The sequence below is a fragment of the Rhamphochromis sp. 'chilingali' genome, assembly GCF_963969265.1.
Source record: "Rhamphochromis sp. 'chilingali' genome assembly, chromosome: 9".
Taxonomy (NCBI): domain Eukaryota; kingdom Metazoa; phylum Chordata; class Actinopteri; order Cichliformes; family Cichlidae; genus Rhamphochromis; species Rhamphochromis sp. 'chilingali'.
The window spans coordinates 31,773,200-31,783,746 of record NC_137936.1 but is presented as its reverse complement, the minus strand read 5'-3'; positions in this window follow the sequence as shown (position 1 = coordinate 31,783,746).

Here is a 10,547-nt window from a genome sequence, read left to right as displayed (position 1 = left end):
AATGAGGCAGAGATACCAAAAACTGGAGTTCCTCTAGTGGCCACTTGAGGCTTGTTCATTTCCCATAAACCCCCCAACTTTACCCAAACCCTGCCCCTTGGTTACACAGGAAAGTTACTTGTTTGGTTATTTGATTTACTTGTTTGTTGGCCTGAGTCTCATCGTTTCTCTCTACAGTGAGATAAATGAAAAGGATATGAGCTGCTGCTAAGTGCCATGGCTAACCTCAAAATGGATGCAATTACATTTGTGATTACCTGCGACATGCCTGACTTCACTCATTTCTTCTAGCCATCTGTAAAGAGCGAGAGAACCACTTCATCATTTAGTGCCTTTCAGAGACATCGCTTATTTCACCTTTATCAGATATAGTTTCTCTCCAAGGCTGCAGTCACACACCCACAAACATTAAAATGTGATAATTATCAATCATCTTTGACCTTTAACATTTAAACTGTCAGCAAAAAGAACTTGAGAACAAATAATGCATTTTGAAATCCTGGTTTGTTCCTGTGAATGTTTTCTACAATTCTCAAGGTCACTCACAGTCAAATACAGACTAATGAGATACAGGAGAGGCCTTGGAAAATACAAGTATTTGAATATGTTTGATCATGCCCTGGCACATGGGCATTCATTGCCTATCAGGCAGCTAGGCAGCCTGACCTTCAAGGTGGAACAAAGCACAGGGGCCCTCAGTCCACGGGACTCTCGGTGCAACTTCGATATCTACCTTCCTTGTTATTATGAATATAAATCCCTCACACTCCTTGATGGATTAGATCAGCCAGTTCACAGACATGTTTGCGGGTAAATAAAACTATGACATTGCTTCTTGTCCCGCTGTTATTGATTACAGCGAGAGGGAAGAAGGGAGGGTAGGAAAATCCTCAGAGGTTAGAAGATGTTCTGCACACAGGGTTAGCTGACCCCTGTTGTAAGCAAATTTACACTTTTCCTCAGATCAGAGTTGTGTATGCAAATTTGTTAGCAGCCTCTGTGTTTGATGATCTTCTTTGTTCCCTAATCCACTGTATTTATTCATATTTATATCCTTTATATGTCTTAATCTATTGTAAAACCTGCTCTCACAGTGAGACAGAAACAGATGGTTGGAAATTTAAGCTCAGCTCATATCTTTACAAAACATTATTGTGGCTTTAACTACCGAGGTGAATCCAGGTAAAAACTAAAGCTTGAAAAAAAAAACTATAATAAAACCCAAACTGTAGTTTTGAATCAGCAGCATGTGGCTTATGTAACCAAACCGCAAATCAATAACAGGCAGCAGATGGTTTATAACTTATCTCCAAAAGCTATAAACTCACATACGTGAGATGAATCACTAGGATTTAACTGATTATGAAAATGAGACACAAAGGAAATTGATACATGGATAGTGAGAGAAATGCGGAATTGGTGTTGACTTAAAGTCGACCCAACAGGAGTACTACAAGACAATCAGATCAGCTGTGGAGCTACCATTAGAGGCAAGGGTGGTGTCTCTGTAGGCCAACAGCGCCAAACTCTCTGTGATCTCACCGCATCAGTAGTCCTAAAAGGTTTCTAAAGGGTGCCTGGTGCTGTTTTAAAATGAATAAAAGCTTGGCTGTGAGCAGAATGGGATCATCAGCAAACCTAGAAAGTCAACAAGAACCATGTTGTGTTGATTTGGCTTTAAATAAGATATTTGACCCCTGGCTGCTCTGAGGCAAACTGCTCAGCAGCCAATACTAACACAGTGGTGCTTTCAGAGGAGAATGGACATCAAACAGGTGGATCTGGACAAGGAGATATACAGCTCTTCCCCGGAGAAATAAATGTCAGGGTGAGAGACAGCTGAGAGAGTGTATGAAGAGAGGTTTTAACGACACACAACAATCCAGATGCAGTATGACCGATTAGCTTGCAGGATCGAAGTAGGATGTTTTTGTATGGAGCTTCTTCCTAGACTTTTTCTTGTATTTGTTTCAGTGTTGATGGTATACTTGCACATAAACCACTACATTGGACACTCCATACCAAATTCATAAGTCAAAATGTATGTTGTCCACCTAAGTGGACATGTAAAAAAAAACTCTTTGAAAAGTACATGTTTAAAAAAAATGAAGTTCAAAAATCTTTTTTTCATGCCTAAAGATGAATAAAAATACTTAAGAAAAAAATCCTGATTGAGGTTGTCATAATTCATGCATGAAAGGTTTAAAGAAAGCCCCCTTCAATTGTGAAGCTGTTACTGATGTTATTTTCGGGTGGACATTTAAAAGAATTGCCTCTGGTTCAAGGAGGAAAAAGCTTTGTCCTTTGCCTCAGGGAAGTATTGTTGTTGGGGGACAAATTCATTCATTCATTTTTTTAGTTAAGATGTGCTTGAGGTGAACAATTCTCCAAAAAACAGTTTTAATCCTTAAAGATTTAAGATTAATTACACTTTGTAACTTTGAAAAATATCATTGCTCCACTTCCAGGAATCTTACACTTATTTTGGGAGCAGGACTCCTGATACTCCAGGCTTTTCATGCTGTGTTACAGTATTTTCTTTATCTTATCTCTCTCTGCAGGTTGTAATTTTCATACCAGAAGCAGTTATAAAAAACCTGCACACACAAATTTGTGTGCAAATCATGCACATGAAGGTTTCCCTCACAAATCAGTGATTTTTTTTTTTTAAATTTCCATACCTGTATTTGTTTGTATTAAACAAGTAAATCTAGAAGAGACCATACGTACAAACAAATGCATTGTTTGTACGTATGTACGTAAACATTGACTAATATACGTTGTATTTTCTATTATATGGTAATATTAAATATTGCATGGTTCTATAACCATTATTTTTAATTTCTTTTGTTGTTTCTTCATAGCAACAGCTCAGTATCCAATCTCTGGCCAGCACAGCAGTCAAGTCAGTCCATTTCAATACCCCATAAAAATCCAATCCAGCAGCAGTGTGACTGATCAGCCGGCAGGTTGGGAGTGTACTTTTTTTATTTGGATCCTATTTCTAGAAAAAAATAACATAGTTCTTATACCTTATATTTCCTGACTGTACAAGCAGGTTTTATTGTAAACAAACTAAGATCTGCCATCTGCGTTTTAAAATGTTTTCTTTTAATATTTGCAACTGAGGCGGGCTTACTGAAAAGATTTCCTACTTTGACTGAAGTGGATGGAGGACTCTTGGCTATTTAATTTTATAGAGTTGCAGTTAATGTTGAGAACAGACTCAATAACATCAATGCTGACTTCAGTGTTTTAAAGCGGTCTCAGTTTTACGTTTTTTATAAGGCAGAACCTCTTTTGTTGGATGGGTTCAAGGTGACTTTTTATTTCCTTTATATTTTTGGAGCTCATGTTTGTTCCACTTTGGCTTTACAGTTGCAGAGCTCTTACTGATTTTATTTTATGGTGGACATAATAGCCTCAGGCTCAAGCAGGAATAATCTGTGTCCGTGACTCAAGGCAAACATCCCGAGTGGGGTACAAAGCTTATCCAGTTAGTGTTTTGTTTACCAGTTCTTGAGATGAACAATTCCCCAAATAAAATCATTACCTCCCTGATTCTATAATATAATTTTCTTACACGTATCTCAGAAACAGGAAAATTCAAATTTTTCTCCTCCAGGCGTTCCTCATCTCATGCTGTGTTACAATATTTGCGTTATCTTATCTTTCGCTGCAGGAAGTAATTTCAGACAAGAAACTTGTGGCTACGTGACACAGTTACATAAAGTCTTTAGAGTCAGGTGTTTGCATTCAGGCAGAACTTTTAGATGTATACTTTCATTTTGCAGTCTATAAGCACAGGAGTTGCTCTTTATTATGAGTATCTGACTGACATGAGCTGTGTGCTCTCTATCACATACCGTGCTGTGTGTACAATATACTGTGCCGATTGCCACAGTATGATTTTTTAGTAGTTATCATGCTAGAACTATAGGTTAATCAATTATTATGAAATACTTTAATAGGGAAAAACTGATCTGCAAAATTGTTTGTTTTGCAGATCTTTCTGAAGATTTTTCACTATCTTACATAATTGATTTAATTCTCTCACCTCCTTGATTGTGTTGCCTTGCATTGTGAGAAAAGAATCCAATAACAGCATGGTCAGTCTTTTATATTTAACATGCAAGTGTGCAACTGCGTGCTTTATTTTCTCAGTTCTCTCTCATTTCCAGTCAGCCTTGGAATTATTATGTTTATGGATTTGGGGAGTGCTATATGTAGTTTATTATAGCACATATAATGGGTGCAGGCTTCTATATAAGTTTCCTGCTACATTTAAAACCAAATTTTCTTTGATAATAAAGACAATCGATCAATGTACTTTGGCTGTAACTGAAAAAAACCCTAATTATTTCATGTCATTGCATTTGGTTTCAGGGGTCTGTCTTTCCAGAGAGGTGTACACTTGTAACACTTGGGGGATTAAATATAATTCTCCTTCTAATATACAAGTTTTGACTCACCACAACATAAAGAGGATTTAGAAGTTGCATTAAGCTGAGATGCTTTGCTGGCTCTGCATTTGTAAATGCTTTGTGCTTCTCTTAAGCTCTTTTAGAAGTTCTTTGAACATTGTCCATAGATTCTTTTAGGAGGCTAAACCGTACATAATATAATCCCTAGATTTTCAAGCAAGGTTTCTTTAGTTGTATTAACACTGCAATGTGCAAATCACTGAATTTAGAAATTTACTGTAATAATAAAAAACAAGAGTTGATTTTTTTTTTTTTTTTTTTTTTTACAAAACATTCATAGAAAGGGAGAAATTCAACAATATTTGCTTGGAGAAATGCTGGTGTTTTAAAGCAATTATGATACCTGTTGGTTGACTTAAACAATTAACATCTAAATATGAATTAATGACAGTTATACAGAATATATTCTCTTCCCTCGCGCTTGGTATTGGAGCTCAGCCCTCCTGTTGTTTCTGCTGTTGTTGAAAAAGACCATAATGACAGTTGTGCAGTAGGTCGTCTTCCCTCCTGTTAGGAGTTGAGGAGCTGGTCCCTCCTGTTGTTATTGTTATTGCTCCTGCGGTGTGTTCATTAGCTCAATGCCCCTGGTGATTATGCCAGCTCTGAGTCTTCTTTCCTTCCTCCCTGCTCTCCTCCACCACAGGCGCTGTCTTCCCTTTGGCACCCTGCCATCATCACTGTGACCCGGGGGGATGCTGTTCAAAACTGAGTTGTTGGTCGTGCAAAGTAAAGAAAAAACAATGAAGTTTGGGGGATGACATAAACAGTTAAGTAATATAAAAAAGGTTTAAAAGATTACTGTATTCTATATTCGGCACAGATGTCTGTGGTCCCAGAGGAATAACAATGCAAATTGTGAACAGGGTTTTAAGATTAAAGGATTTAATAACATATTCTTGATGCGGTTAATATTTTTTCATTATAAGACACCCATAATTCAAATTGTTAAGTCAAAATGTTGATTCTCATGCACGAGTGGGTGTGTGTACTCTACTTACTTAATCCGCTGAAGTAAACATTATGAATTAGAATGATGAAGATAGTTATAGTAACTAAGAATTTTAAACAGAAACACATTTATTAATATATTAAATCTAAATGTAAGTACTCGTCATGGTCCCTGGGATTTGGACCCAAGGTTTTTTGTGAATTTATGATTCATTTTTGTTTTTCAGGATCAGTTGTTTTTAAATTTTGAATGACCAGTGAATTGTTTCATTGGTTGTGTCTCATAGTCTCTTACTCATGTAATCCATGTGCTTTCTGTGTTTCCTTGCCTTTGAATTCACTGGATTTTTTTTTATTAATGTCTTGGATTTAGGGCTTTGTAAGTTTATGGATCTGACTTTATAACTTTTGTCCACAAGCTATCCACAATCCACACAGCTGTTTATCACAAAAATTGTTTAAACTGAAATCATTGTTTATTATAATAATATACAACATATTGTAATATTTGCAATGCTTTAGAGTGTTAAAACACTGTTGGAAAATATAGTACTCCAAAAAGATGAATTCAAATCAGAGATTTGCTATCTCTGCTCTCTGACTCCCCCTCACCATGTGCTGAGACATCGCTGGGCAAGACCCCAAACTGCATCCAGAACCAAGGATAAATTTAAATGTGCAAAAAAACTCTCCCACACTTGCAACCATGTCTCCTAAAAAAATCTACTGTTTTTCATTTGTTTTGTTTTTCTAAGTACATTCTGCTGGTAATTTGTTTTTAATTTAGTACTTAAATGTGTAAGTACGACTTTGTATAAAGCAGGAAGATGAAAACCTTGGAAAATACCTTTCTCCTGAGATGAAGATAAAAGTGAAGAAAAACTAGCAGAAAACGCATATGTGAAACAATGATACGTCTGATAGTTTTAATAACAAATTTTATTACTTTTTATGACTTTTATGAGATGGGATTCACTATTTTTCTGCAGTCCAGAAGCACTGCCTGAATCACTACAGACAGAGAAAAAATGGACACTGGTTCGTCTTATTATTTTAGTTCCTTTACTCAGGGTTAAATACACGGGTTCAAGATTTAAGATATAAAACTTGAACTGATTCCTTCTAAAAGTATTTATATATAGCTAAATATTTATAATGTGTGTTCAAACAACAATAGAAATAGGTAGATTAAAATTTAACGAGGATGGTTGGTGGCCTATTTGAATCGATGGCTGAAAACTATAGAAATAATCTACCCGAGGCTATAATGAATTATGCCAGTTATGTTTTTCAATACCTGCACTGAACAAACAAATTAAACAAGGAAAAAAGAAAAAGAACAAATTACTAGTGTGTCACACACGTAGCTCTGTCAGCTCTGCTCGACCCCCCGCACTGCAGAACTCCATCATCTGTGATAGCAACATACAGTAGGCAGGTGCTGTTTGTTCAGGGAGCAGTCAAGGAAGGGTGAAGGGAAAAATCCTATCAAAATCTACCCCCATGATAACAAAAGCAAACAGTGTGTTCACACAAAACACTCTTGTGTAAATCCAAGAGATCCTTGATTCCTCAGGGTCATGCAGCCACATGAATCAATGGGCTCAGTCAAATTGCAGTTACTCCTTCGGTTTTATTGAATCTACAGATGCAAGCAGGGCAGATATGACACATCTTTAAGCACAAAGACTGTCATAAGATGCTGTTTACAGATAAACTCCAACTATAATAAAATCCCTCCGAGAAATAAAACACCAGCGTACTGACTTATCCTTACAAGCTAGAGTAAAAGGTTTGTTTTTAAATAAGGAGTACAGACCATACTTTGCTCTGAGTTCAGACCTGACTCTGCATGATCTAAGATTCACAGCAGTTGCTGCTGATATTGAAAACAGGCTTACAATACAGGACAGTTCTAGCTACTGGCCAGTTATTAGTACCAGCAAACAAAATGATATGACACAAACTGAAACCTGCTCAAAGGTTTCCTATAGTTAGTTCCATAAGTGACACAATGTTTGTAATTTTGCCTCTGTACACAACCACATCAGACAGTTGGGACAGGTGCGGATTTTTCGCTTTTTCAAGGTGTTTAACAAAAGTATTGCATTACTATTCAGGGATTACAGCCTTTTGTCTTTTAGAAAAAGTTTCCAATTTCCAGAAAGTCAATGGTCTGAGAGTTTGATGGCCAGATGAGGCCTGTTGCCTTGTTAGTTCATTACAAGTGAAGCAGAAATAATCTCTAGAGTTGACTGAGTTGTTGCAAGTGTTGAACATTTGGCAGCTTTTCACTATAGCTGTCAATATGATGTATTTATTCACTTCAAGAGATAGCAAAACCTTTAATAGTAGCTAAAAAGCCAAAGTGTAAAAGTCTGGCGGAGGATCTCAAAGGAAGAAACCAACATCCACGAGCGCCTTCCTGAAGTTTGCAGCCCATGCATATGCAGAGTTACTGATTGGAAAGGATTTTCACACAAAAAACACAAAATCTTGTATCAATAATCATCTTAATTTGTCATCTTTGGTAGTGCAATTACTGCTGAGCCTCTAAAAATGGGGCACTCTGTATGAAAACAGTTGTAATTTCTAAACAGTTAACAGCATTTTTCTTGCACCGCTTGAATTAAAGCTAAAAGTGTGCAGTTCAATCACATCTATGACAGTGACTGTTTGTACAGAGGCAAAAATACAAATCTCCTGTAACTGTCCAAATACTTTTGGATCCTACTGCATATGAAAGTCACGCATTGCATTCTCAGTTTGATTGCTTGTGTTATTTTATACGTATTAAATAATAATCATAATTTATTACATTAAAAGATGTTTGGCAGATCAGATTTCATCAATCCCTGCAAATGTTTCACAGAGACATACTTTTGCTGTTATCATGGAAGTCTGATAAAGGTAACCATATACAAACATATACAAATTGAAGAAATAACAGGTTGCACCATGTTTTGAATGAGTAATTTTGTTTTGGCCTGTGAAATAACTATGACAAAAAACACATTCATAATCAACATGTCAAATAAATATTAAGATACCAAAGAAAAGAAAGGAAACACTGAAATTTCTCTAGGACGTTCAAAAGAATAAAATTACATTACTGCCTAGAATTACATCCCCAATTCTACCAACGTTAGAGCAAAATGTAAAATGTAAATATAAACAGAATGCAGTGATGTAAAAATCTCATAAATATTATTCACAAATCAACACAATTTAAACCCAGATCTCAAAAAAGTTGGTGCAGGGTCCTGTTTAGGACTGAGAAGCATCTTTTTATAATTTACCCTCATACCATCAGGGATTGAATGATTTGAACTGCTAATAAGAAGCTGGATGTTCATCTACTTTTTAGTCCAGAGGACGTGGTGTCCATGTTTTCCCAAAAAAAATTCTAATTTTGATTCGATGACCACAGAACAGTTTTTCACTTTGACTCATCATTTAAATGTGTGAGAGAAGATGGCAGCCTTTCTGGATCGGGTTCACATATGGCTTCTTCTTTGTCTGTGCAGCAATTTCCACGACAGAGTCACGCCTGTTGTTACTGCAGTGCTGCCTGTGGGAATCACAGGTGTCCAGTATTGATTTTCGACCTGGACTCTTGAGCACAGAAATTTCTCCAGACTCTCAGAATCCTTTCATTATATTTTTTACAGTAGGTAAAAGTCTGTTCAGTGTTATATGTAGGAAGGTTATTGTGAAATTGTCCCAAAATTTGTAGACACTTTTTGTTTATTTGTAGATTGGTTAAGCACTGTCCATCTTTATTCTTCAGGTATTCTGAGGAGTTACTAAGTAACACTTTTGATGTCCAATCATATTACTGTCCTAAAAATTGAAATGTTTGCAAATGTTCCTCCAGTTGATACTTTTCTTTTTTTTTCTTCTATGTTTAAAAAAACAACTTTATGGCTTTTTTACTTTGTTTCCTTTGTACATTTTTCCAGCCTATAGATGAGACATAAGCAAGCTAATCTATAAAGGCTGTAAAGAAAGAACATTTCCCAAATTTTCTCACAGGCTCAGTCCTGATAGTGAAATAATTTTAAAAAGCATTCACAATATTCTGTTTTATTTGCGCAACTGAAAGAGCATTCATCGCCTGCAAATATTTCAGCACATAAGTAATTGAAATAGTATAATTATCTACAATCTGCACAATTATTGGTTGAATAGATGTTTATAATCAAACTCCATGATATTATTTCACAGCTTTTCTATACAAAATTATGAAACATTATTCATTACATGGAGAATCATTTTAACTGTCAAAACTCCAAGTCATGAACAAAAGTAGGGGTGTTTTGTGTTATAAAAATGCATTTACTGTTGAAACAAAATTACAAGAAATTGTGATAATGGAGGAGCATACTGGAATAAACATTTTACATGGGCTGCGACAGGACGACAAAGAGGACTGTGTGAATGTGTGGCAGTGTAGGGGAAAAGAACAGAACATAGAAGATGCAACAGTAAGCAGAAAATGGTTGTACACAGCAGTTCTTCCCCTGGTACATTCAATGTGAGGTCTATGAAACACTGTGGCCAAACAGAGCGACAGGATGTGCAACAATTCCCAGCACGATTTTATGTCTGCTTCCACATTATACATGTTTTTAGTACTGATATTATATATGATTTGTTTGGCTTAGCCCTTCTTTGTGTTTCTGTTTCCTATGTTGCAATTGTAAATGTTCCTTTGCTTTATAATGTAAAATCGTTGTTGTGTGAAATCAGCATATGAGGAGAAGGTCAGTTATCTTTAGAAAAATCATGGCTTACTGCAGCAGTAGGTATTCACTGTCATTGAAAACATGGTTATGGAAACAGAAGATGGGGAATGGAACTTCTTAAATCCACCATCATTTTCACTAAATGTCTAAACATTTTGCTCACCTTGGTTCACACAGTTCATTGCATAAATCATTTTGGTGGCAGCTGTTTATTCCAGTCATCCATCAATATTCTTATGCTTACGTAATTCCGTGTTGTGGGATGGCTGGAGCCTACTCTACAGGGAGTGCAGAATTATTAGGCAAGTTGTATTTTTGAGGAATAATTTTATTATTGAACAACAACCATGTTCTCAATGAACCCAAA